The sequence below is a fragment of the Olea europaea genome, chromosome 6, assembly GCF_002742605.1.
Source record: "Olea europaea var. sylvestris chromosome 6, O_europaea_v1, whole genome shotgun sequence".
Lineage (NCBI taxonomy): Eukaryota > Viridiplantae > Streptophyta > Magnoliopsida > Lamiales > Oleaceae > Olea > Olea europaea.
The window spans coordinates 16,485,352-16,491,351 of NC_036242.1; the positions used below are offsets into that span (position 1 = coordinate 16,485,352).

General features: G+C 31.8%; 2 long non-coding RNA genes across 2 annotated transcripts; both read left to right on the plus strand.

Moving 5' to 3' along the window:
- The first annotated feature begins 3,099 nt into the window (after nt 1-3,099).
- Nucleotides 3,100-4,827, plus strand: LOC111396012. Its single transcript, XR_002702909.1, has 3 exons — nt 3,100-3,322; nt 3,689-3,946; nt 4,800-4,827. It is a non-coding gene; the product is annotated as an uncharacterized LOC111396012 (long non-coding RNA).
- Nucleotides 4,828-4,980: 153 nt separating this feature from the next.
- LOC111396011 lies at nt 4,981-5,765 on the plus strand. The gene is made up of 2 exons (XR_002702908.1): nt 4,981-5,129; nt 5,224-5,765. It is a non-coding gene; the product is annotated as an uncharacterized LOC111396011 (long non-coding RNA).
- Nucleotides 5,766-6,000: the final 235 nt, after the last annotated feature.

Genomic DNA, 6,000 nt, shown 5'->3' on the forward strand with positions numbered 1-6,000 from the left:
ATACTACAAAATAAATTCACAAATCTATAAATAATAAAATTTAGAATTAAGTGAGAACAATAAATATGAAAAATAGCTCATACATGTAAGTCAAGAAAAATAAAGTCTAGAAAAGAATTAAGTTAAAGAGGAGCCCACAAATTTTCGATGACCATTGTGATTAGCCTCTAATGTTACTTGAAAAATAGGATTACCAGTACGTGAAATCCCTACCTCAAATGTACCAGACTTATACATTATTTCTATGCCTGAATGGTCAAATATCGAAAGTAGAATTTCTGTTGTATTCAAAGAGGATAACATAACCATCTTGTAAATTATGGTGGTCAAAGAATTGTGGTCATCTAGCAGCAAAATATATGTTATCATCAACTCTTTCCAGTTGTATGTTACAAATAATTATATCATAACCAATCAAACATACTGTATCACTAAGTTTATGTCCTGAGCGACGTACAAAAGATTTAGGAAGCGACTATAATAAAAAAAAAATATATATATATATATATATAAGTCTCATAAAAATATTATTTACTTTATATATAGTTTTATTAACTATGAATACATGTTAACAAAGAAATCATTTTAAGACTCACCAAACAAACATAATGGGCCAATGAAGGTGTGATAACTTGAAAGAAATGGTGTGGTAAATCAATTCTGTTAGATATATTATTTATACTACAGAGAAAATAGATAAGTATATACATTAAACTTTTATCAGCAATAGAAAGTCAATTCATGTCTACAAGAATTATTGTCCAAAATCCATAATCAGATTTTCAAGTTGTGTAGTCTCAAATAATCAAATTCACATAGATTTACTGATATGGAGGACTCAAGATTACCCCCTTCAAATAAGGAAATCCATATTAGATATAATCTAAAACTGAAGTTTCATTTGTATTTAAAAACGTAAATAACCAAAAATGACAGCATCGGTTAAATAAAAAGGGATAGGATTGAAATACATACCTATTAATTTAAAAGATATTTAGTAGTATGATTATTAGAAGCTGCATAAAAGGTGCGAAAAATAAAATTAGGAGACTGAAACTAGTACTTATTCATTGAGATTAAAAAATGCGTGACTGATAAAAGAAGAGATTTCGACTGTGCGATTTTACAACAACGTTCGAATTTTTATTTTTTTTAATTCATTTTTCTCATTTACAGATTATTGGACATACTTTTAAATTGTCAAAGTTAACACTAACACTTATTTTTTAACCATCAATGTAATACAAGTCTATAACTAATGACGTTTCCATAGTTTCACAAAATCCTGTAGTTAATGCATAAAGTTGTAAAAACCACTATATTTTGTCTTTAATTGAAGTCTAAGTTGATGAAGAAAAATAAACAATAATTTGTAACAAAATATTCAATTCAATAAAATTATTATCAATGTAATTGAAATTGACGATAAGAAATAAAAGAGCATGAATTAAACAAAATTTAATTAAAGAACTTGCCAAGACTCCATTTCCCAAGATTGATTAATATTTCTAATCCTCCTAACTCTCGCAAAAAAATCCAAACCATAAGCAATTATGATAATGCTATCTTCAAAACATTAATAGTTAAAGTAACATCTTCGACGGTAGTCAGATGGAACTTTACAAACTTAACAAAACTAATTAATAAATAAATTTTTAGAATGTAAATACACGCACAATCTTTGAAACCAAATAGCATCATAAGCTCCAGATTGGCCACATCTTGAAAGCTCGATGGAAGCATAAAATAAAATACATATAAGCATCATTAAACTCCACATATATAGCCATAAAAAATCACTATAATCTCCGTAGCATGCCAAATCCTTATTCCTTCATCTTTGAACACAAGACTATGACTTAGCAAACTGGAAGGATTGTAATAACTTACCAAAGAATAATAGCAAAGGCAGCTTATTGCAACTGTTGGAGATCTAGAAATTACTAAAGAAACATGTAAAAAAATATTTTATGTAGCAGTCTTCAAATTTATTGAGAACAAAACTTAATTTGTTGTTTGTCTAAAGAAAAATAGCTCTTATACTCCTATAGCTTAAAAAGTGCAATCTTCCATGGAACTTAATTAGAGCAATTTTTAGTTCAAGCAAATTATAAATCTGAAATTCAGCAAAGCCATACACAAGTATCTTAGCCATATCCGCACGAAATTCAGAAACTAAAAGTGGGCTAACTGACATCATTCTCATATCCGAAACTCCCAAATTATCCCTGACAGAACATGAAGCATTCAGATACAAGAGATAGCTCATTTGACTTGAATTTTCTAAAATATCATCTTTTCTGCAAAATCCATAATAACCCATCTAATATATATATATATATAATTAACAACACAGAACCAAGCTAACAAAATCAATACAAACCAAAATAGATAAATCAATCGAAGAAAGGAACAATAACCCAAAATCTAAAGGGAAAAATGAAGAATCTGAACGCTATCTACTGAAGTGGAAAAAAATGAAATACATACCTTTTGATATAAAATAAGTGAAATTGCTCCTTCACACAGTGAATCCTAAATATAGAGAAGCAAAAAATGAAGTTGCAGTTGGATTCTCAAAAACAAATAGGCGAAAATGCTAAACTGTAACCAAGAAACACGTTTTGTCACGTGCAAACACACAATAAACACTACAATGAAAATTACCTTTTGCAACATGCAAAAGGCAACATTCATTGCTTGAATGTTGCTAAAGAGGTTTATAGCAACGTTCTTATAAGTGAATATTGCCATTGGTGTTAAAAATTGAGTTTTGACAACAGTTTTTAAATGCACGTTGCAAAAAGTCACTTTTCGCAACGTTCGTTGAACGTTGCCGAAAAAGCCTTTACGCAACGTTCTTTGAACGTTGCAGAACGGTCTTTTTTGTAACATGCGTTAGAACGTTGCGAAAAGTTATTTTTCGCAATGTACATAAGAACGTTGCTAAAGGTCACTTTCTGCAACGATCAAGGAACGTTGTTAAAAGTCTTTTCGCAATGTTCTTAAACACGAACGTTGCGAAAAGTCTCGCCTCCTTTCTTTTAACATATAAACCTAACTAAAATCATTCTCATTTCACAATTTGGGTGTCCCTTCCCAGTTCTCGCCCCCGGCTGCGGTAGTGCTTTATATCTCTCTCCCCCAAGTTTCTTTTCAGCCTCCCTAGCAGACATGATCGTATCACTTTCTCGCCCTTCGTCATCTCCGATTCTCCACTCCGAAGTCTGCACGTTACTTCTTGAGTAGTTGAGTTAATCCATTGTTCTCGTCTACCGTCTACACTGTGTCAATCATCTCCCGTCGTTGTTGGAACTCTACAGTATGTAACATTTTATTTAAGCTATTGTCTTCCACTTTTAGTGTCTGTAATGTTACTATGTTAATGTTTTCTCCCAGTTTTTTTGAATGTTGATTTAGGTATTATTCATTCCTGTAATTAATTGTGTTTTTACCAATTTAGGATTTTTTTGATTTAGGGATTTCTAATTTAGGAATTCAGGCTTTATGATTTAGTGTCTTGGGATTTGAAAATTTGATGATTTCTATGGTTTATCACATGATTGAAATTTTTGAGTGATTATTAGTGTTTTATACTTAATATCTTACGCCATTTTCTTGATTTATCTTTTCTTCTACTTATATAGTGAGTTCTTTTGAATGATTATTCAATTTCATGTGAATACAGGTTTCTCAGTCTAATTATTCTTTACAGAGTTTCAAATTAAGATTCTAAAGAAGCACAAATATTCAGGTGAGCTATGCTGAATTCGATTATGATTGATTTTATTATTATGCCTAATGTGGAGAATGAAATTATGATACCCTCTAACCTGAACATAATATTAAGGATTCTTTCTCTAACCTTATTGGTGGAGCTCTTAAGGTTATTAATATTGAAAGGGAGAAAATCTCTTGCCTCCTCACCGTCAAACCTCCTGCACTGGTACCTTTTTGCTGCTTTCTTTGTGTAGTATCTTCTATTTTTTAATTCTTTTGATGAAGATTTGGAATTTTTATATGACGATCTAACTTAATCCTACATTGCTCTTGAAAGGCCAGCCTTTTGGGTTTATAAACAATTGGACACCCTCCCCTTAAGACCTTTTTTAAGCGAGTTATTGTTGCATTTTAATTTTGAAAGGTTTAATTTAATATGTTTTCAAGAAGATCCAAGCAAACGAATGGGAACTTTAATATTTTATCCTGGTAGAGTGGTTTTAAAATTAAATAAAGAGATGTAATATCTTTCATGTCTTTTGTATTTTGTCTGTAGAAAGATGGGAAGTTTTCATATGTTCATGAGATTGTTCTAAAATGGCGAAAACATGTTTTCTGCAACACCTCTTAGGTGATCTTAGAAGACAAAAGAAGCCCAAAAAAAAAAAAAAAAAAAAAAAAGGACTAGAGTGGTTTTAAAATTAAATAAAGAGATGTAATTTCTTGTATGTCTTTTGTATTTTGACTGTAGAAAGATGGGAAATTTTCATATGTTCACGAAATTGTTCTAAAATGGCGAAAACATGTTTTCTGCAACACCTCTTAGGTGATCTTAGAAGACAAAAGAAGCCAAAAGTCAAAAGCCGAAAAAAAAGGACTTCTTTGTGGCTTATTTTGGCAGTATCAATAGTGATACTGTGGAAGTAAGCCAGCTTCTTAGAAGAAGCAAGGCATGCACTTGGAGCCCTTGTAAACAAACTTCTAGACATGTTTGAATTAAGGCTTATATTCAGCATCCTTATTCCTAAGCAAAGTGAGTTTGTTGCAAAATTTAATGAACTCTATTTTTTGTTGTACAGAGAGGCACTTTTCGAGGTCCATCAAAGGCCTGTCTCTTTCTCTTTTGTTTTTTCTTTCTTGAAGTTATTGTTTAGTCCCCCATTCTCTTAAGTCTTTAATTCATAGTTGCTTAGTTTAATCAGAACTTTATGTCAGCACAACCAGCATTTGACATATTAAATCAATCATTATTGGCTACAGGGGACGTTCACTGGATTGCTAGGGAATCTGTCTTTGATGTCATACTTTATCAAGAAGAGGGAAACTGAAGCCAATTATAAATTGTTTGATCTCTTTGAACAAAATCTATGGACACTGGAATGCTATTACGTCGCAAAGTCAGAAAAAAGGTTTAGCCATGGCTTAGAATGTTACTGTTTTGCATCATCTTTTATGCATATTATAGTCGATACCTTATTTATATAATATCTTCCGTGTTCCTAGGTATGTCCCACGTTTGGTCCATCACTGATAAGAAGGATTCTCAACTCTTTTACCGCGGACGAGTTACCAGCCACCATCAGTTGCTTCAGTTGCTGGTATCCTGGGAGAAAGTGGTAGCCGTTCTAGCTTGACACGGAGTGGGTCATCACTTCTCAAGAAATCATACACGAGTGATGACGAGCTTGATGAATTAGATTCGCCTATGACATCTATCATTATTGACACACATTCACCAAAGCCGAGCTGGATGCCAAAAGAAAATGGAGGTCGAAATGCTGTCAGGTATCAACTTCTCCGTAAAGTATGGACGAGCAGAGAGTAAACATTAATAGCTTTGAGTATCTTGAAGAAATTCAATCAAGTGCAGTCAATATAAAAGCAATGTAAGAATTTGACTCAATATGCATAAAGAGCTGTACATTAATTTAATTATATGTAATAACGTTTCACTTGTTTTGATTGTGTTCAATGGATAATTTAAGTGTACTAATGTATCAAAAGAAATTTCTTATTTAATGTTGTATCACATTTCATGTTTTAGTGTATTTCAAAAATTTGTAATGAAATTATTAATTTTATGCAATTCCAAAATTTGTTCATTAGGATTTATCTTCAATTTTGCTATAGTCAATATGCATAAATTATTGATTGAGAAAAAAAAAAAAGAAAAAAAAAAAGAGGCAACGGTGAATGACCGTTGCGAAAGGCTTCTTTCGCAACGCTCACTGAACGTTGCGAAAGGTCTTTCGCAACGCTCACTGGCCGTTGTGAAAGGCT